Source organism: Thermobia domestica, chromosome 2 (genome assembly GCF_964235325.1).
Source record: "Thermobia domestica chromosome 2, izTheDome1.hap1.1, whole genome shotgun sequence".
Classification (NCBI taxonomy): domain Eukaryota; kingdom Metazoa; phylum Arthropoda; class Insecta; order Zygentoma; family Lepismatidae; genus Thermobia; species Thermobia domestica.
Genome location: NC_137455.1, coordinates 16,605,974 through 16,629,849, shown reverse-complemented (window position 1 = coordinate 16,629,849; position 23,876 = coordinate 16,605,974). Strand labels below are relative to the sequence as shown.

Below are 23,876 nucleotides of genomic sequence, written 5' to 3'. Positions count from 1 at the left end.
TTCTTGATAAGCGGCTAATGTTATCTCAAGTCGTGAGGTTGTATTTTTTTAAAAGTATATTTTGTAATCTTACAACTTAACGTCATATCAAGCACTGAATTAGTAGCATTTCTCACTCATTAATATCACTCAGTGACGTAACTAAGGGAGCAAAAGGGGCTTGTGTCCCGGGCGCCAAATTTTTTTGGGGGCGAAAATCTGGCCCAATATTTATTTTCACTGTAAGGCAAGAAAAGGAAAAATGAAATGAAATCTTTGAGTTTTACGTCCTACGATTATGCCGGTTAGGCTAAAGGAGACGGTGATAATGAGTAATGAATGAAATAGTGAAATGAAGAAAGTGGAAGGAAACACCGAGGAAACCCACGCACACGTTGTTTGTCCACCACAAAGTTCACTTGGCGGAGGCTGGGATCGAATCCGGAACCCCAAGCACCAGAAATGAACGCTCTACCACTTTTTTTTTTTCAAATATAAAAGTTAACCGACTCTCCGAACGTGTCTCAGCAACTTCTTGAACTACTTATTACTTAATTTTACTTGCTTTACTCGACTTTTTTCCAATCACCTAGAACGACAGGTTTAGAACAAAGAAACATCGAGGACAGTTAAAATCACAAAGGCGCTCCCACCGGGAATCGAACACGGGACCCCGTACACTAAAGGCGCATGTGCTAGCCACTGGACCAGCAGGGAGGACACCACTGAGTCACCGTGGCCTCTGGCAAGAAAAGGAGTTTTAGCAAACTGAAGATCATAAAAAAAAATTACCTCAGAAACTTAACAGAACAATAACGACTCACCAACCTTAGGATCGTATCCATCGAGCTTAAGTTAGCTTCAAACACTATCTTTTGAGGACATTGTAAAAATCTTTGCAACCAAAAGAGCCCGCAAAGTTAAATTTTAGTTCCAGCTTTTTGTGTTTTCATTTAACTTACATTGATTTAAGAAATTTGCAAAACGTCCGAGTATAATAGCTACTCCAGACAACAGTTTGTTTGTCATAATTAACTATTCTATTCTACAGCAACAGACAGTTGATTCATTCTACACATATGCACATCCCGATATAATTCCAAAAACATTGTGATTTGCGGTTATTATGATAAGACTATAAGAATATGTCAAGCATGCTACACTCAGATTATTTAGCAATCAAATACTAACTAGTTTGGTGTTCTATCGTGTACTAAAAATTAAATTATACACTGCAATTTTGAAATCAAGCGCTACTACTTGAAGAAAAAATGGAATAGGATAATTTTTGTGCGATGCCAATATCAACTGTAGCCAGGAGAGTTTTGATTTGGTTGGTCATAAAGAGAGGGGGGGAGTCTAAGGCGAGTTCTTGCCCCAGGCGACAAATACCTAGGTGCGTCGTTGATATCATCTGCACTATATACAGTTGTAAATTTATATAATGATTAGAATCATCATATGGCAGACGTCAAAAAAAAAAGAGGACATTTTTAGATTTTACAAAATTATTTATATTGCTCGACAAATCTCTCACATCAATAGCATAGCGAGAAAATATAATTCATTCAACAAAATCTTAACAATGGGGAATATGTAAATACTAGCAGCGTTCACCCCGCTTCGCTGCGGTCACCCCGGAACGCAATAAACTTTGTTACTTAGATAATTTTTACTTTTTCGCTTTCAAGTGATATGATAAAAACCATAGTAGATTGCAGTAAATGTTAACATTATATCGCCTGTCATTTATGTTAACCCGCCCCGCTTCGCTGCGGTCACCCGTTACTTAGATAATTTTTACTTTTTCGCTTTCAAGTGATATGATAAAAACCATAGTAGATTGCAGTAAATGTTAACATTATAGCGCCTGTCATTTATGTTAACCCGCCGAGTGACACGGTCATGCGGGTTGCATATAAATACGTTTATTTTTACCTATGATGAACTAACAAAGGATTTGTACGTTATGGACACTTGAATGGTCAATTATCTCAAGACACTGGTAATTAAAAATTAAAGTGATATGATAAAAACCATCTAGGGTCCAAATCCTAATAACCCCCCAAAAATAAAAGAAATTGGTTCAGCCGTATTAGCGTGATGAGGGAACAAAGGATTTGTACGTTCTCTTTTATAATATAGATTAAGTTTCTTTCTTTCGCGCTCAAAGCTGAATGTGTTATATTTCCTTGTACAGGGGACGGACAAAAATATGAAAACGCCTGAAAACTGCACATTACCTTTATTAATAGCAAGTAGGACCACCTTTGGCACGCAGAACGACCTGTAGTCGACGGGAAATGGAGAAATACAGGTCGCGTATAGTTGTCAAAGGGATGTTGTATCATTATTCCGCCAAAGCAACTGCAAGTTGTAGAGACGACAGTAGTGGGTAGCGGGCTCGCATCTCGGTCTCCAAAACTGACCACAAGGGCTCAATGATATTGAGGTCTGGCGATTGTGGAGGCCATGGCAGATGTGACACTTTATCTTCGTGTTTATCAAACCAGTCCTGGACGATGTGAGTTGTACGAAAAGGGGCTCTACCATCTTGAAACACGGCATTACAATCTGGGAATATAGTTTAAGTAATGGGATGCAGCTGGCCACTCAGAATGGTTACGTAGTCCTTGGCAGTGACATGTCTATGTAGGATGGTGATGGATCCGGTAGAATACCAGGCTACCCAAATCATCACTGAACCATTGCCATGCTTCACTCTTGGTAAGAGAGTCTGTATTGTACGCTTGTGCTCGCGTTCTCCACACGTAAACTCGGCCAGCAGTTGGAAACAATGTAAAGGAAGCGTCTTCCGACCAGATGACAGTCTTCCACTGCTCCATTGTTCAGTTTTTATGGGCGTTGTATCATTGTCTCTGTATAGCAGCATGGTCAACAGTCACAAGTGGTTTGGGAATTGCTTGTGGAGTTCTCTTCTGACTATTTTGATGCTAACAGGGTTTGTATGCATTGTATTCAGCTCAGCTGTGACTTTTGGCGGCGAAGTGATCTGCTTGGTCACAATCCTACCCAATGTGCGTCTGTACTCTCACGCAACACACACACACGCTAGTGCTTCGCTGATGCAGTATTTCCGGAACACTCGTAGGCAGTTATGACCTTCGGGACTGTGCTTCTTGATACACCAAATACTTCCGCAACTTTCGTCACGGAAGCTCCCACCATATGTGCACCCACAATTTGCCCTCTTTAAAGCTCTGTCAACTCAGAAATGATTCATGATAACCTGCACGGACCGGTCGCTGAACTGTAACTGACCCATCTGTTCGATTAGCCAGGTTGTATACCTCATAGGATGTGCCAGTGATCACATATATTATTATCTTAAGCACCTGTCGTTGTTGGGTCTTAATTCAGAACATTGAATAAAACAGAGGAAAAAGTCCTTACTCAACTATCTGGTATTTACCCGCTGTTGTTATATAAGCCCGCACAACCATGATAAAATTAGGGTTCTATATAAGCAAAGCGTTATTAAAAACTTGCGAGAAACTTACATACGCTTTCGGATACATTTTCATCTCCGCTTCGAGTCGAAAAAAAGAGTTTCGTACAGGATTAAAAATAGTGAAGCTCTCGTGTAGCAAATTTGATAGCTGTAGGTCGATCCTTTCTATGCGAAAAGCTGATGACACACAGACAGACACATTAGTTTATTTATTATTGAAAATGAAGTTTGAAGTTGAAGCAGTTGTCTGTGTCTACAAAAAGATAACCCCATTTTCAGGGACCATTTTTAGTCAAAGAAAAAAGACGTCTGCTAATCCTAGTAATGATGCACATTAAATCTTCCAGCACTGGTCTATACTCTGTAGCAGGGGCGTACGCAGAGGGTGGGTCCTGGGGTCCGGAACCTCCCCCCCCCGAAATCTCGACCTTTTTTGTAAATGTAGTCTACTTTTAGGGGCAATTTTAGAAATGTTCATATAATTTAGCCTCAAATTTTATTTTGACCCTCCCCGAAACGCTTTAGACCCCTCCAGAAATAAATTCTTGCGTACGTCCCTGCTCTGTAGCATCTCTTTATTATAATATTTTTTTTTAAAAAAAAACTATTCCAGCCAGCTATTTTTATATCTTAAAAAGTGAAATGAAATCTTTCAGTTTTTTTTTTACGCTCTATCTGAGCGGATTCAACTCTATATGGCACAATGCGAAAGCTCCTGATGGTGACGCACTACAGTGGACCGGGACATGAAGAGTTGATTTGCCAATCGTCGTGTCCTGATGGATTGATTTTCCTAAATGTCTTGTCGTATGACCTCAGAACTTGTTTTCCTGGGGAGGAAGGGGAGCGGACCATGGCTAACCATCAACATCTTTATAACCTACATGAAGTGTCTGGAACCAACGAATGCTTCACTGCACTTTCTCCTTTCGCATGACAAGTGGTTTGTGTTGCTGTCGTAGCGTTATACCCAAGTTAAAACTGATATAGTAAAGTTTACGTACCAGACATTGTTGAGCACTCATTGTCACTACCACTAAAAGCTACTGACGGAGTGGTGGCCTCCATATTAAATAGTGCGCTTGCCACACTACCTCTTGAGTCAGTTTGATCTTATACTTACAATTGATTATGGGTATACACGCGTCTTCGGTTTAGGTTGTGGAAATATTGAAAGACTTATGACCTCTCCTTGTATATTAAGGGTCTTCACTACAGCGAAATTAAACTACAGCTAATTTTAGAGTTTTTCTGTAATATCTTCAAAACAAATAAAAATATTCGAAAAGCTGAAACGTAGTGAACTAGACAATACGATTTTGTATGTGATACCGTTATCACAACTCATCTATCTGCTTTCGATTTGCAAATGTAGATAGATTTAGCATTTTTTTGCGGATTCTGTAAATAGCGGCATACCAAAAGCAGATAGGTGAATTGTGGTAAAGGTATCACATGCAAAATTGTATTGTCTAGTTTACTATGTTTCTGCTTTTCGAATATTTTTATTTGTTTTGAAGATATTACAGAAAAACACTAAAATTAGCAGTGGTTTAAGTTTGCTCTAGTGAAGACCCTGGATTTGATGTGTAGCTAACGGTTATCAACATCTATGTTCGCCTCTGAAACAGGCCCGAAACCAGCCACAGAGGTTTGAGGGGAAGCATGAATATGTTAGGGGGTTGTCATTAAAAATTATCTTACAAATATCTAAATTGTTTTTTGTATTGAGGTCTGGAGGGACTACGAAAAATTTACGGGGGTCAGGAACTCCTACCCCCCCTCTAGTTGCGGGCCTGCTCTGAAGTCATCGAATCTCTCTCTGTCTCTATGAATTTGTAGAGATGTGAATGTGGCTATGTGAAAGACAGTGGCTACAAACCATTTCTCCCAATGATTTGCATGAATTGAAAGATCGTTTACACGCCGCGGTGCAGATCATTAATTAGGATATGCTGAAACGAATCTAGCTGAAGTTGAATTACTGGACTGAAATGGTGTGTCAAATAACAAAATCAGCTCACATTTAGTACTTGGGACTTGTCAACCTCATGTTATTTGATTTTGACAAATGTGTTATGTTTGTATGAAATAAGATCTTGTTTTTATACCATGTTGAAATCGTTCAAAGGCAGTGGAGTAGGCGGGGGTAAACCGAAACAAGCCATTTATTAGTACCTTTCCTTCCCACTTTTTTCATTCTACCATTTCTTCCATTATCGTACACCTTTTTTTTATTATTATTTTTGCCCTCTCCTTTAGCATACAATTGGACATAACTGTGGGACATTAAACTTAATGCTTTTTTTTTTTTTAATCAGGGAGCTGAATAAAAATGTCTATACAAGAAGCAGTAACATTTTTCGACATATTTCATTTTCGCTTTATATGTATTAATCAATTATTTTATCGTGTTTATTATCAACTTCAAGGAACAATTCTAGTCTGCGCGGGAGAAACAGCAAAAGTCAAAAATACAGGTTTTCAAAAGGCGATTTTTTTTTTTTATTATTTTACTATGAATAACTTAAACTAACAGTACCAAGACGCGATTATTCAACTCACGTTTAGAATTGACTTATACCAAGTTAACCGAAGGTGGAGTATGACATACATTTCCAATTTTGACTTATCTCATTTTGGCCAATTTCTGACTTATTCTGTTTCTCGCGCGCAGTCTAGAATTAAACTGAACACTACTTTGTTTTATGTTAGTAAAGTTGCTGGTGCAACAGTGGAAACCGTCCAATTTTCGAGCCCTTCAATCAGTTCATTGATTTGAAATAGTTATTAAAAACAAAATTACTCTCTTACATGAAAGTGCACTTAATTAAGTTTAAAATTATTAAAAATAACTATGCGTTATAATGCGAGGGCAATCGAAAAAAAAATCCGTTTGCGCACGTGCGAGAAGTGGTCAGGAAGAACGACGTCACTCCTGTGGTGTTGGGTGCAGTAGTTCAGCAGACTGTGAGTAGTGGAAGGAGAAGGTTGTGTTGCAATTCACTCGTCCGCTATAGCAATTGCAAATGAACGCTCCAATTGCAAAATTGCAAATTTGAAGTTCGTGCGGTAATACAATTTCTGAATGCGAAAAAACTCTCTGCAGCTGCGATTCATCGCGAACTGTGTGGGGTTTACGGACCAAACGTAATGAGTGAAGCTGTCGTACGTGAATGGTATAGCATGCTTAAAGATGGACGAACTGACGTGCACGATGCGGCAAGAAATGGTCACCCATCTGTAGTCAGCAATGAACTCGTGCAGGAAATTGACAAAACTGTCCGTGAAGTTTGTCAGTTCTCTTCAAACATATAAAACAATGGCTTGTGTCGCATCGCTTCGATAATGACAATGTTCTTCACAGTGCTGTTAGCGGATGGCTTCATTCCCAGGCGATTTTTTTTTTTTTTTTTTTTTTTTTTAAAGAAGGAATTTCAAACCTTGTAAAACGTTATGACAAGTGCCTCAATTTGAATGGTCAATATGTTGAAAAGTAATGTAATGTTGTACTCTTCTAACATGTATACTAAAAGTTCTGTATTTGCGTATGTATGTCATTGATAACCAAAAGGCGTTTTTTTTTTCTTTCTTTCGAATTGCCCTCGTAGTATGTCACTTTTTTACGCTATGCTACTGCTTAAAGGTATATTAAAACATTAAGTTGTTGAAGCATTTTGGCACGCCTTCACAGTGCCTTCCTCAGATTGTTCCTCCGCCTTTCTTTTTAATCTTTTCTCACCCTGAATTCACAGCCTAAATTTTAAAATGTTTCTTTCTTCCCGTTTGTGGCCCTTGTACCATTTTCTTTATTTTTGTTTCTTCACTCATCCAATTCGTTTCTCAACCCTTTGAGGATTTATCGTATGAATTTGTACCATGGAATGGTGGTATGTTTAAACGCTTATTAAGTTCATATAACACGTATTGAACGCGTTTATTATTATTATTATTATTATTATTAGTCAAGTCAAGCATGGACCATAGAACATCCCAGATGCGTTTTGGAATCGAATGATCAACTTGGCGGCGCCAAGTGGGGGCAGAGGGATGTGACTTTTGTTTTTTTCTTAAGGCAAATTTCGAACATTTTCCCCCTCCTTAGTTTTCAAGATATCAAATTGAAATTTTTCATATAAGAATTGTGTGCACCTTTGAGTATTTCTCAACTTTTTTTTTTTTTGAGATTCCTACGTGAACCCGGGCCCTGGCCCGAGGGGTGCAAATGTTCCGAGATGGTGATTTTTTCAGAAGAAATCCGTTTTTCCTAGATTTCCGTGTTCCGGGTATAATACGGTAATCGCACATGTGACTGGTACCCTAGGAAAGGGCGCGTAATACTGAAGAAAATGGCTTGAACCATGACGCTAGACCAAATAGTAATGACGCAATAAATTTTTAGAATTTTTAGGAAAAATTTTTGGAAGTCTAAAGAGAGAGAGAGAGAGAGAAAGAAAGAAAGAAAGAAAGAAATGGATCACCTTTAGATTTTCATTTTCTTTTTCCGCCCTTTGGTTTCAAGATACAAGATTGAATTTTTACACACGCATTGTGTATATGACTACATATTTTTCAAGAGACTTTGAGATTCCTACGTGAACCTAGGCCCGGACCAGAAGGACACAAAAATTTAAAAAAGAAATTTCGAAAGAACTCCCGGTTTCCCCCGATTTTCCCGTTTCTGGTGTATAATACGGACAAGCGAGTGGTGCGGTTTTAAAGGATGATCTATTCTATATATATATATATATATATAAAATGTTCGGAAGCAGCAGCTGTTTGAGTGAAAGTCTAAAATTTACCTCAAAAAGTGGAAATCCCAAAAGAGTTAAAACAGAGAGGATAGCCTGAAGAAGGCACTTCTTATGCTACAGAAACGTCACAAGAATTTCTCTTTTTATTTTCTTAATCTTCTAATTGTACTTATGAATATTATATTGTTACTTAATGCAACTTACACAGAAAATAGTACAAGGCGGAATAATGAAACAACAGTAAATTAATTTTTAATAATTTATTCCATATCTTAGGGATCAAACAAGATACACAGTGTATCTCATATAATCTTAAGTCATACTCACAAGAGAAACATTAAATAACTGTTTCTGTATATTTTACATATCAGATGCTAGATTTGTTTCTCTTATTATATTCTTTTACTTTTTCTTCTTAAAAAAAAGGACAATCGTAATGAACTGAATTATATTCTCTCACAAACTTCTGTGAATTAGACTCTGGAGCTTCTTCATGCATTGAAGGCAATCAAGTGGACAACATAGTCACAAAAAGATTCAATATTCAACAGTATTCCGTAATATTTACGAAACTAAGTTAAAAATCTAGGCACTATTTTCTTATAAGTACTTCAATCAACGCAACAAATGAAACTCTTCCTGTTATCATAGGAAAGGATACAATTCTAAAACACTTATGCACTTCTCAGTATTAAACTAGCAGACTTGAACATAGCTTATGTTTTGTATTCATTAAACAAATACTCAGATCTTTGCTACGTACGTATGACAGTGGATTTACATATTAATATGTGGCTTTTGTCTGAATTATCTACAAAGGAAATATATAAAATAACGCAACACAATCAAATGAAAGAAGTTGAAATTATTTTTGTTTGTAGTGGTAGTGTAAAATAATATTACAATATAGCGATGGCAACACTATGCTTCGTCCAGTTAGTTGGTTGAATTGAAATTTAGCGTCTCGTTCAGCAGCGAGGCTATATGAGACGTGGACCTACACCTTAACGTGGGTTTCGAGCCACATGAACTCCCACCGGTGCTTCGTCCAGGCGGAAGGCAGATATTACGAGCGTAAGTCAAAAATTATCCGTAATTTCGCCATAACTCTTCTTATATTATTGGTACTGACTTCTGTCCTCGCTTATTTTATTGTTATGCTGTTGTGGTCATGCTATCAAAGTTTGATTCTAATTCCTAAATTTGTTTTCCTTTCGTTGCAGATAGATTATAGCTACTCCATTAGAAGTTTGCACTAAAGAGGAACAACGAGCAGTGATACGGTTTTTGTGGTCAGGACGTGTATTTATTTTTCATGAGATTTTTCACTATTTTCTCAGTGAGCATCCCACTATCTGTTTTGAAGCATCCCACTGAGAAGACAGTGAAAAATCACTCGAAAAATAAGAAGTTTTGAAGCATTTCACTGAGAAGACAGTGAAAAATCACAAGCATTTCACTGAGAAGGTAGTGAAAAATCACTCGAAAAAGAAGTTTTGAAGCATTTAACTGAGAAGGTAGTGAAAAATCACTCAAAAAAGAAAAAGTTTTGAAGCATTTCACTGAGAAGGTAGTGAAAAATCACTCGAAAAAGAAGAAGTTTTGAAGCATTTCACTGAGAAGGTAGTGAAAGATCACTCGAAATATAAGAAGTTTTGAAGCATTTCACTGAGAAGGTAGTGAAAAATCACTCGGAAGAGAAGAAGTTTTGAAGCATTTCACTGAGAAGGTAGTGAAAAATCACTCGAAAAAGAAGTTTAGAAGCATTTCACTGAGAAGGTAGTGAAAAATCACTCGAAAAATAAGAAGTTTTGAAGCATTTCACTGAGAAGGTAGTGAAAAATCACTCGAAAAATACTGAAAATCTGCCTCACTGAAATACTATTCTTATATGGGAAAAATAATGTCATGGGAACACCAGTAATTTTCCCAGTGGAATGTTACAGCACTATACTTATACTGGACCATACTTGTCAATATTATACGCCATTTCAGCCAAATAGAAAGCTAGTTTTATCACTGGAACTGAATAACCCATAGTGTTACTCTCTTATTGTAATATTTATCTCAAGCTCAGCTTTCTTCTCAGACAAAAGTATGCTTTGTGTTGCCACCTATTCTGTTTCAAAGAATGAATCTATTAACCACGAAAAGTGATTTAAAAAAAATGAATAGTTTAACAAGGAGAGTTTCATTAGTTGAAAAATCAGTTACTGTTTCTGGTCTTTCGGAGAATATTTTTTTAAATTTAAAAACATGTCAAAATCAAATGGAATTTCAATATTGCATAGTGTTATGACTATTAATGAGCATGAATGAATGTTAAAGTGAATATCTGCTATACGTTATGTGGATTCGCTCCATGTTGATCTAAACGGTCTTATTACATTATTATAGTATGTTTTAAGATAACTTTTAGATCTTCATATAGTGAATCACAATATTCGTATTTTGTTGTAATACCTGAAGCTCTTTTTTCGTATGTAGAGTCCACGTATCTATCCTTTTTCTACGTACTCATAAGGGTTGTATTCACAGAAATTCTCAATGCAATTTTCCTTTTACAATGGGAATAAAATATTTCTAATTTTCACATAAACCAGAACTCCGAAATAAAACCAATTTAATCTAATTCATAATAGTAACTTTACATCTTATGTACAGTAGTACCCATAACTAGCTCTCTACTTCACAGAATCCAGTAAGTTTGATGGGTATTGTTCTATTGACTTTCTTAAGCTAAATTCAAGAACCTAACGTCCTCTATAGTTAGTGTACCATAATCAGCATAATCAGCAGGTATGCTGCGACAGCATGCTTCGAAATATTCCATTTAATATATTTTAACTGTGGATCGAACCTGCGAATGCGTATAGTCGTGCTAATTACCACTTGGGTTTTTAAGTGCCTTAACTTATTGTGAAATTGTAAGTGCCTACATTTTTCTCGCGTTCAATTTTTTTTGTAGTTACAAGCGTCTTGATTTTTTTCTCGGACCTACAAGAATATTTTACACGAGCAAACGTAAACCAGTTCCTGTTTCGGAGCTTTTATCAGGAACGGAGCTTGACTTACTGAAAAATAATGCAAAATTTGTCATTTGTCTTTAGCTTGTTTATTCATAAGTGAAGGAGATAATGAAATGCAACTTACCACAATCATAGATAATGTTATTGTACAACAGAAAATATGAATCTAAAGAATTTTCAGTGTTGCCATCCATAGAAATTACAGTGTTGCCAGAATAACATTTCCCGCAAAATCTAAGTTAAGGCAGCGACTAGAGGAACGAATTCAACTGCATTTTGTTACACTTCATGTTGTTTTAGTATCCTGTGAACAACTTTTTAAATAACATTATTATTTAATTTTAATAACTGTATATTAAAACTGTTTTGTTTATTACAAACTGAACAGAACTATTATTTAAAAAGTAGTACACAGGATAGCAAAACAACATGATACGTAATCAGATGCAGTTAAGTTCATTCCTCTAGTCTCTGGTTTAACTTAGATTTTGGAGAAAATGTTATTCTGACAACACTGAAAATTCTTCAGGTTCACATTTTCTGTTGTAAAATAACATTATCTATGATTGTTGTAAGTTGCATTTCATTATCCCCTTTCACTTACGAAACACAAGCAAAAGAAAAATGGCAAATTTTGTATTAGTTTTTTGTAAGTCAGGCTCTTAGACGAGCGTTTCTACACAAGGTCAACAATGAATATGTTAAGACGTTACTGTCAAATTAAAAGTATGAATAAAAATATATTCGAATGCTTTTAATTATTTAATTTTTAATGCACTGTTTCAATAGGCACATATTCGTAGTCAAATATCACTATATGAAGTGCTAAAAGCCATCTTGAAACACTTTCATCATTTTTAAAACAATGTAAAGAAGCACAACAGCATTTAAGTAAACCAAACAAAATTCTGCACAGAAATTTAGGACTAGGCTGTTCATATCACTTCTAATATTATTAATAATAATAATAATGTTAATAATAGTCTGTGTTTATAAGCAATTATGTACACACACAGTAAATATATAGTACCATCACTATTAAGATATACATACACAAATGTTTTTAAGCTCGGCTGCATCCAAATCACCTCCCTCGTTATTGTCTACTTTGTAGTAGCAAAAAAACAAGTTTTTTTTTTATAATCACTTTACAAGCCTTCAATCGTAAAACATTGACTAGGATAATAGAATTCTTACTAATTAATTTCATACACACAATATATATATCTATACTTTGTTTATTTATATAAAGTTTACCTTATATATTCTATACACTACTTTGTGGTTGGTTTATTTATTTATTTATTTATACATAAGTACAACATACATATAAAGGCAAGTAGAAACGTTCGTTTAATACTGTAGACGTAAGATATCAGGTTAACTATTTTCTGTATTCCTTATCATTGTTATTTTTTTAATTTAATTAATGTTCCTTTAACCTTGTATGATTTTCTTTATTTTATTACAATAATATAATATCCATAATTGTTTATTCCCAATTTCTTTCCTTTAATCTCTAAGCCTCAAACATATCACTATCATAATCTCCTGCATTATATATATATATATATATATATATATATATATATATATATATATATATATATATATATATATATATATATATAGGGTGTTTCAAAACAACACCGACAACTTTGGGAGATGATTCCTGACACTAAGATAGGAGAAAAAGTACAGACCAAGCTGGGTGCACAAATGCTTCCTTTCGGAGTTATAGGCTGGTAAAAACGAAAAAAAAAAAAAAAAAGGAACTTTAACTGTCCATAGCTCCAAAACTATGGAACCTATCGTAGTCGGGTCAAGGTTTCACTTAGAAACTAGTATGTGCTCTGTATAAATATTCAAGTTTCAAAATCTTGCGATACTTCCGCTACAATTTTTATAGACGTAGTAGGTGAGCACTTCAAATTATATGCCCGTAGCCAAACTCCCTCTATAAAAATTTTGTTGAGTAAGCACCGTAGGATTCTGAAACATGTATTTTTGGAAGCGCACATATTAGTTCCTAAGTGACTAAGGTAGGTTCTATAGTTTTGGAGCTATGGAGCTTTAAAATTCATTTTTTCATGTTTTCGGCAGCCTTATAACTTCGAAAGGAAGCATTTTTGCGCACCCAGGTTGGTCTATACTTTTCGCCTTATCTTGGTGTCAGGAATCACCTTCCAAACGTTGTCGGTGTTGTTTTGAAACATCCTACATATATATACTGTTAACTTATTCACGCGTTTGTTTGAATCTTTTTCTTTCATCATGCAACTAATTATCCGTATATTCGAATATGTAATTTAGGTATATATTTTTTAATATTAGTTTACTAGAATTTTAACACAACTAATATACATCAAATGATGCATGTAGCAAACATTTTGTTCGCTCAAATTATTAGATTCACAATAAGAATTGTAAAATTACCGTAACAAATTTTACATATTTTCATATTGTGGATGATATAGCCGTATTCTGGCTTTAAGCAAGTTATCTGAATTTCTTGAAGTCTTAAGCTCGTGCAAGTTAATAGCTTTGGGTACTCACAACATAAAAGCATATAATGCATAAAGTTTAAATGTTGCTCTCGTCCAAATTTAACAAATTTTATAATTAATCAACGTACCTTAACACAGAAACCATTTTCAAATTACTTGTATTTTGTAATGATCGAAAACGAGGAACAAATACATGAAAGTATTTTCTAAAGGAAACTACAATTATATAGAAAATGTAAGCATAGTTTAAAAAAATATGGGTGTCAAGATGGTACAGTACAATCACAACAAAAGTTTTCTGTGGGTCATATATGACCATTCAATTAACCCATAAGAAACTTTTCGGCCATGAGTGTACAACACAGATCAACGAAGTGAGTATCCTTGACATAATTTCGACATTAGAAACCATGTATTATATTACAATACAGTGTTTTGCTGTGTTAAAAAAAGTAAAATTTTGTGTTCTCTTTGTTTAAGAGGCCCCATCCCGGTGAAATTAAAATACCGCTAATTTTACAGTAATTATGTAATATCTTCAAATAGATAAAAGATACTCGAAAAGTGAAACAAGAGCTCGCTAGACAATATTATTTTACATGAGATGTAGTTATCACGACTCACTTATCTGCTTTCGATTTCCAGCCATTTAGGAAGTCGGCGTTTATTTTCGCGTTTATAAATGACTGCAAACGGAAAGCTACTAGGTGACTCGTGATAACGGTATCTCATGCAAATAATATTGTCTAGAGCGCTTTTCTTCCACATTTTGATTATCTTTTATCTATTTGAAGATATCACATAATTACTATAAAATTAGCGGTATTTTAATTTCGCAGTGATTAGGTCTCTTACGTCACACAAGACTCAATATTAATCATTTCCGAGATTTTGAATTCTAAAGTTGGTTAAGAATGCACATCATGTATGCACATCATTGGCCACGTATAACGAAAGGAATCGAGAAACAGCCAATCAAAATATGAATCACAAAAGAAAATTTATATTTTTCAGTGTAGCTCACCATTAAAAATTCTAAAAGCAATAATAGTTCTAGTCTAGCTATAATAGATATTTTCATGTACACAAAATTTTCCTTGAAAAACCAAATCATATTTATTATTGAACCGAAATTCTCAATCGTGTAGTTAGAAATGAGTTAGTAAGCTTTATGAAGCCGCCCGCTCTTTTTTCGAAATTTTCTTTTCTCTTTTTTTAGATTAAAAACAAGTGGAAAGTACAGGAGCGTCATTTCACATTTTGCTTTAGGGGGGTAGACCCCTTGATATAAGTAAAATTTCGCGTTTTTCATTCATTTACTACTATTCTATTGATAATATCTATATCAATCTCAAACTCAGGGGGGGGGAGCATTGCTCCTCCTGCCCCCTAAATGACACCCCTGGGAAAGTACCATTTCTTATTTTTTTAAAAAAAATATTTACACATATTAAAGTACGTTACGAAAAATTGTACTTCAAGCATTGAAAACAGAAACAGACTTAAAAAATAATTCACACTTTCGAGAATAAACACTACGGATATATATGTATGAAATATATAGAACCCATTTTGATTATCTTACATCTACAGTATTTTCATATACTAGACGACAACATATATATTTTATGGACTTGCCAAAGAAAACCGCTTTGTGATTGCCAAAAGCATACCGTGTAGCTCCTAATAATAATATGAAGAAAAAAATACCAAAATGGCGGAATGACTACATTCATCTTTCACTTATTTTTATTGTTTAAATACTACAGTACATAGTACTGACATAATCTATATATTTCCTTGAAAAAAAAACTGACTAAAATAAGTACATGGTACCTACTAAGTCCACCGTAGGCTATTAATGTACATCACGCTAAGTTCACTAGAACAAAAAGAAAATGTAATTATTGTTATTTTTTATTTTAGCGTTTCATTTTCACAGTTAATTTTCTTCTTTTTTTAAGAAAAGATTCATTAGTGGTAACATTTTAGCTTTGCAACATTGTTAAAAAACGTGAAAACTTGCTGGTAGTTTGCAGTATTACTCTTTTTCTATGAAACACATTTTTGTAAAAATTCTTGAATTAACATAAAGTTACAACCAACCGGTCCCAATTGGTCTTACATTGTTCTTACAAAAAGTTCAACTTCGTAGATCTTCCTTAGTTTCATAGACATACATATTATTTACAGCTACTATCTTCATTCTTTTTCATATCACTGTGACACCAATAAAATTAAGTTTCTTATACAGGGTGTTTCAAAACAACACCGACAACGTTTGGGAGGTGATTCCTGATACCAAGATATGACAAAAAGTATAGGCCAACTCGGGTGTACAAATGCTTCCTTTCGGACTTATAGCCTGCCGAATACATGAAAAAATGAACATTAAAAGGTCCATAGCTCTAAAACTATGGAACTTACCGTAATCGGCTCAAGACTTCACTCAGGAACTAGTATGTGGCCTATCTAAATATCCATGTTTCAGAATCCTGCAGTACTTCCGCAACAATTTTTATAGAGGTAGTTGGTTAGTACTTCAAATTATATGCCCGTAGCCAAGCTCCCTCTGTAAAAAATGTTGCGTGAGTACGTTAGGATTCTGAAACATGGATTTTTGGATAGCGCACATATTAATTCCTAAGTGAAATCTTGACCCGATTACGGTACGTCCCATGGTTTTGGAGCGATGGAGCTTTAAAGCTCATTTTTCATGTTTTCGACAGCTTCTAACTCCGAAAGGAAGCGTTTATGCACCCACTTTTTGTCTTGTTTTGGTGTCAGGAATCACCTCCCAAACGTTATCGGTGTTGTTTTGAAACACTCTGTGTTTATATAGATAAATTATATATAAATTATTAGTGATATTTGAAAATTAATATATTTTTTAATTAATGAAAAGAGGAATAATATATGAAATAGAGCTTCATTTAGCAATGGAAGGAATTCTTGATCAAAACTATCACTAGCGCAATGCATTGTTAAATTTGAAAATAATAATAATAATAACAAATATATGAGCTACATCATATTTATTGAATTTTGGATCTTTATTATGGCATATTGATTTGATACAATAAACAACAGTCTATCTTCAAGTAAATTTCGGTTAGTATCATAGTCGAAAGTATTTAACTGACTATTCATTACGTACTCGAAATACTTTTGACTGTAAGTGGACAGTGTATTCACAGTATTTTGCTTTACAACTGTAGATAGTGTAAAACATATTGTCATTTAAAAAGTGTTGTAATGGAGTAAAACTTTAGGAGATGGACTGTCTTCCTAGAAAATCATCTAACATGATGTGAAAACAAAGTTAATTACAAGTTGGTTTTGAGATTACTTTTTGAATAAGGAAAATTGTCCTTATTTTCCTTTAATGGTATTTTTCAAAACTTTTATTCCCGGTTTTTTTCACATTCCTCAAAATTTTGTTAAAAGAAACGAAACAAAAAAACAAACAAACAAACAAAAAAAAAGCCTCGTAAGTTAACAGAGGCTGTTCTATCAACAACCGAACTCAGGATCACGCGAACCAAAGATTGTGACTCAAAAAGTTGAAAAATTCAATATACAATTGGATGTAGGAAAAAAATAAAATAAAAGCATCAAATTAACTGCTTCTAATCTATTTACATATAAACTAACTTTATATATTTAAAATGTAAACTTCTGGTCGATAGATTCTTAAATTTCATACGTGTGAGTTGTTATTTCTTGCACTTTGTTTTCACATCTTAGTTAAATGATTAATCAAAATTAAATACAATTTGAAACGATTGTACGGGGAGAAGTCAAAAAGTAAAGGGACTTACGCAATTTCTTGCACTAGGATTTGGTAACACTGGTAGTATCCAGCGCTCTATTAGTGTCGTCTGCAACACTTCTATAATAATGTCACTCTTATTCCTGGGTTGTCATTGGAGTGTAAACAGACAGTTAAACATGGCAGCTCCATTGTCGATCTGCACCAAGGAGAAAAATGAGGACAGTGATTCGTTTTTTGTTTGCGGAAAGTGTTAAACATGCGGAAATTATTCGTCGAATGCAAGCGCAGTATGGTGACCAACTGTTTATCGCGAAGTAAGATCTAGGAATGGATAGAGCGTTTCAAACAGGGAAGAACTTCTTTATGTGACGGGGAAAGACCGGGGAGGCCATCGACGTCAACGATGGGTACATCACCACGAAGTGGAAAGTAAGGCTGCGAGCATGGTTTGGAAACACCCATTATCATCAGAAGTTAAGAAATTTAAAGGTGAACTATTAGGTAGTCATTGATGCGGTGCAAAATTGGTTACAGGTGGAACCGAAAAAACTTTTTTTTCCGACGGAATCAAAACACTTGTGAAACGTTGGGAAAAGTGCGTTGAAGTGCAGGGAGATTATGTAGAAAAATACTGCATGTTTCAGTTTTCTAGCGTTTGAATAAATGTACGTTTCTCAAAAGTCCTTTTACTTTGTGACTTCCCCTCGTAATATCAAACTCTAATTTATTGTAATGGTTTTAAAATGTTAAAAGCATGTAAAACATTACTAAGATAAATGACGTATCACTTAATTCCTTATGGAATGTTCTCAATAAAAGTTTTTTTTTCTACATTACCAAATTCTTACAAATAATTGCACATTTTATAAGCATGCAAACAACTTTTTTTTTTAACATATACAATAGTTTTCTTTTAATATATGCACTAAATTCTTCCTGAATAGTCGTAGAATATAATGTTATATAAATGATGGAAGCCCAATCTAAAAATCATTTTGCACAGCGAACAGTTTGAAATAATCCTCTTAGATGCTACTACGTACATGGTGCTCTTTCATATAAAGATATTACTAACAAGTGCCAGAGACAATGGAATGAAAACAAAATATCTAATTACCCTTTCAAACAGTAATCAATTGTACACAAGCATTGTTTCTTTTCTTTCTTATTTTTTTTTTCTTTATTGTGTTGATGAATGAGACTAGAATACACAAGAACATGTTTATGCATGAAATGGAAAAATTGCATAGACTATGCCAAAGTTTTTTTTATTTTTTTTTTTATTGTGATTGATCATAAAAGGCCGTTCACAAGAAGCTTCTTAGGACATAAATATATGAAAACTTAAAAATAATTCACAAGAAGATAAAGAATTACTATTTGAAACTTTAATCCAGGACACTGGTAATCTTGCAGATATACAAACTTCCACTAAAGTTATATTATTTATCAAAGAAAGAAAAAAAAATGTTAATATTTCATCTGCCTTGCAACTATTTCAGCACATTTGATTCTGTTTTCTCGTCACAAATTAAATTACAAGTTGCTTAAAAGGAGTTCAATTCTATTGAAGACATCTGAACTTTTGGGGTCGAATATTTTATGCTATACCTCATATATATATTTAAAAAAAGAGTAACTTTCATGACAGTTATGAACAAAATGATAATGCAAGTACTAAATATGGATATTTAGCTTTCGAGATTAATAATTTGACTGTGGTGGACAAACACTACGTGCGTGGGTTTTCTCGAGGTTCTCCCACTTTCTTCATTTCACCATTTCATTATTTTTTCATCATCACCGTCTCCTTTAGCCCACATGACGTAATCGAGAGACGTAAGACTCAAAGATTTCATTTCATTTCACAATCATTTGACAACTGAGTGTAAACACACGCAAAGAAAGGGGGAAAAAATTGAAGACAGAATTTTTATTTTTTCCGGTTGTGTGTTATAATATCCAATATGGCTGATAGTTACACACGACCTGATTTCTGTCTTTAGTCAAGTTATATAGAACAGCAGATAGCCTCGTTCCTGGTGAGCCGCCAAATTGGTCTGGCATTTAACAGGATCAATTTACTTTCAGCTATTATTCAAATATCACGATACGCAGTATAGTATATTTCACCGTGAATATGTAATAAGAGAGACAACGGCTTACTGCAAAATTAAAATACTGCTAGTTTTACAGTAATTATGTGATCTCGAAATGTGAAACAAGAACGTCCTAGACAATATTACTTTGCATAAGGTACCGTTATCACGAATCACCTACTAGCTTTTCGTTTGCAGCCACTTATAAACGCGAAAATAAATGCCGATTTTCTAAATGGCTGGAAATCGAAAGCAGATAAGTGAGTCGTAATAACGGTATTTCATGTAAAATAATATTGTCTAGCGAGCTCTTGTTCCACTTTTCGATTATCTTTTATCTATTTGAGGATATCATATAATTACTGTCAAATTAGCGGTATTTTAATTTCGCCGTGATGGAGCCTCTTAATAACATTTCCGTTAAATTTCTTCTCCAGGTGATGTCCAGAAAATGTTATTCAATAGGCTTATTCGGAGTCTCTTGGTTTCTAATATTCCTTCTCCTTTCTTGATTTCTCTTTACACTCCGTTGACGAGCCATTAAGTCTCGAAAGCTGTCTCCGTATTTGGTGCTTTAAATGTATTTGATCATAACTGCCATGTAATTACCTTTAGTTATGTTTTAATTTTCATATGCCCACGCTCGGATTCGTTTGTTTTTACTACATATATGATCAATTTTCCACTTTTTATTACATCTTATATAAGTCTAAATATAAAAATGGTATACTTAGTAGTTGATCGTTGCAGCCTTTTAATGAACAGAATTTTAAGTCCATTCAGAATTTGTTTGCAGTAATGTGTCATCAGCGATATATATATATATATATTAAAAAAGAGGAAGAACTTAATTATTATAAAATTAACAAGTTGCAATTATGAATTGATTAGCACCTATCTGAAGAAACCATGATTTATCATAGTGATACGAACACATAGGAAGCACAAAAGACGTATATCATACCGGCAAAGTGAAGCAGGGATCTACTTTGAGAAAAAAAAATATTTAAAAGTATTAAATATTAAAGTATTAAATCTTTGTTTATTAAGATTTGTAATAAACAAAGAAATATTGTTTTTAAGAGTTCTAAATTGAAGGGCTGGAGGGATAAAAGGGATAAGTCCATCAATTCGCAGAAAGGATGTTTTTATGCCCAATTATACGTTGAACCAATGCCTTTCGAATAGTGTTGTTGGTTGTGGGATAAATGGGACCCAGTCCTTCTAAAATCACTAAGAAAAATTAAAAATAAATTATCAAAGACAAAAGTTATTTGGTTTCAGAGCATTGTTTTTGCTCCCCTGAACAATTTTTAAAAGTGGACTTATCCCTTTTATCCCGCCAGCCCTTCAATTAATTTATTTTCCTTATTTATCGAAGACTGTGTCTTCAGTGTTATCTGATTTTCTTACGACGCAGGATCGAATTGTTTGACTGTATTACCTAATCAATCAGCCAATCATAAATTTACATTGTGCCTGTACAGCTATTAAATTGATTATCTATGTAAGTTCATCATGCCAAATTCGCTACATACAGAGTGCGAAAGAAAAAATGTATTCACTCTTTGTCATCCTGTATTAGAATACTGGTATTGACAATTGTTCTGAAATTTAAGTATGTTGTAGTACGGTTTTTCTCTCAACAGATGTCAGTACTATCAGCACGGTTAGTGAGATAAGGAAATGGCAGGTGCATGCTTGACGTTTGATTGTTAGGCGGGTTGGTGGTTCAGTACCGAACTCTTCTCTCCACTGCACTTCCGTGGCATTCCCAAACCTGATAAAACACTTCAAAATGTACTTACGCTGCTCGAACTCAAGCGTGCATCTGCCATTTTCTTATCTCACTAATCGTGGTGACAGTACCGACATCTGTTGAGCGAAAAACCGTACTACAACATAATTTTAACTGAAAACAATTGACAATGACGACATCTGTTGGGCGAAAAACCGTACTACAACATACTTAAATTTCAAAACAATTGTCAATGCCAAAGACAGGACGACAAAGAGTGTAGTATACATTTTTCTCGCGGACTCTATATTTGTAGAACCTATATGCTGCTGTTTTGTTACGTCGTAAGTAGGTTCCTTGCAAAAATTAACCAGTCATGTATGTAACGTAGTCTGGCCGATTTAATAGTTTCACTTCGCAGATCCACAAATATGTTGAAAAACTAGAGTTGTTTGGATAAGTTTTCGACCACATGAACACTTAAAATTGTTTGCGCTATTTGCTATACTTAAGACTTTCCAATTATTTTGCTTTAAAATAATTTCCTAGTTTTAGCAAATGGTAAGAAAATTACTGCATCGCTTTCTGAGTGGACTACCAATCACTTAGTTTTAAAAAAAAATACGATAATATATCGGTTTCCTAAAAAGTATCACTTTTTTTTTTTTTAAATTCTGCACTAGACCAAATTCAAGCAAACTCACCGTAACATAAGTTAAACAGAAATAAATCACGTATTGCAGCAATTACTGCTTTGGTTTTTGAATAAAATCACAACATTTGTGTGTATGTGTGTGTAAGAACATTTTATAGAGTGACCATTCATCAACTTGTTTACCTACATATTTATTTACTCACTCGCAAACATTTTTCACAAATTTCTCTGTCATACAGATTAGAAAAAGAAGAAAGAAAAAAGAAAATAAATAAAGATAGTAACATCAGTAATAATAATAATAATAACAATAATAATAAAAGGTAAAAGTATACAATTAATTCATCACAGTGTGCTTATTTTTTATGTTTTTTAAAAAATATCACGCAGTTGCTCGTCAAGTGAAGACTTGTTAGCAACTTAGTTGAATGAATAGTAAAATTTTAAATCTCGGTGTAGAGATGGCAGCACCATACATCACCAACACCAAGGACTGGGTGGAGGAAATCCTTCATTTCGACACCAGATGTCGGGAGCGTTCGAATGCAATCGATAAACGTCCGTTGTATAGGATGGAGTATCGACGTAAGCCTGTGAGAGATACAAATATACATATTAGTACAAATATTAGTCTCTCGATATTGATCAGACATTTTAATCAAACGATATTACAAAAAGTAATAGAGAGAAAGAGAGAGAGAGATGAGAGTTGGTAACGATACGTTAGAGAATCAACATATGCAATTTAGAAATTAACATTCCAAGTTCCTTTCTTTATAATAAAACCATAAAAGAAAATTCTATTTTCTATCAGGAAAAAACAATATTCATACTGCAAAGTTTCTTGTAAACATCCAAAGTGCTCTATTCTTTTCGAGAATTAATTAAAGCATTTCATCCTACCCTACCTACAGACCTTGTGTTGTATATTGAAGTTAATCAAAACTATGTCGTACGAATATTCATAAGGATGAACATGTAATAGAAAGATTAACAATTGTGATAATACTAGGGCTGTCTCGTCTAGTGGCATCACTTGCTGTCCCCTCCCCTTTCTCCAGAAAGAACAAATCTTAAAAATCACGATTTTAAGTATGCTACCCCATTATGAACAATGAAGAGGAGGGAAACAACACTCGCACTCAGAAAGGCCTAAACACTACAAGTACAATCTCGTTGCGTCTGTTTTTATTTTTTAAATAATCTATTATGTTAGTGAAAGATAAAGCAAACACATCTGCAGAGAAAAGATGGAAAACCTTTTTATAGAATGTAATATCGAGCTTAAATCTCAATATATCAGTTTGGAATTCCAGTACAACTAGCTCTTTTATCTTTATTTCTTGATTCGGGCTACGGACATATAATTTGAAGTACTCACCAACTACCTCTACAAAAAATTGTTGCGGAAGTACCGCAGGATTCTTAAACATGGATATTTGGATAAGCCACATACTAGTTCCTACGTGAAGTCTTGACCTGACAATGGTGGGTCCCATAGTTTGGGAGCTATGGACCTTTAAAGTTCAATTTTTCATGTTTTCGGCAGCCTATAACTCTGAAAGAAAGGATTTGTGCACCCAGGTTGGTATATACTTTTTGTCTTATCTTGGTGTCAGGAATCACCTCTCAAACGTTCTCAGTATTGTTTGGAAACATCTTGTATATATATATATATATATATTCAAATACAAATTCTTTTCTTTAGGAAGAAATATTCAAATAGACTTGACAGAGAAGCCAGTAACAATTAAACCATTTAAATCTACGTTGGTTTAAAAAAGAAGATGACTTCCTCACAGTGGCGTATCTAAGGGGAGGGGGCTTCCGCGCTTAAGCTTCCCCCCCGAAATTTTATTTACTATATT

The 23,876-nt window shown here is 34.3% G+C and overlaps 1 protein-coding gene across 2 annotated transcripts in view; it reads right to left on the bottom strand.

The window, feature by feature from the left end:
- Positions 1 to 8,450: 8,450 nt before the first annotated feature.
- The window catches only part of LOC145670701 (uncharacterized), a 546,590-nt gene continuing 531,164 nt past the window's right edge, over positions 8,451 to 23,876 (bottom strand). For both annotated transcript variants that reach the window (XM_081739486.1, XM_081739494.1), the window contains one exon: positions 8,451 to 22,599. The gene's annotated coding sequence lies outside the window, so the exon portion shown is untranslated. The remainder of the gene's footprint in view (positions 22,600 to 23,876) is intronic.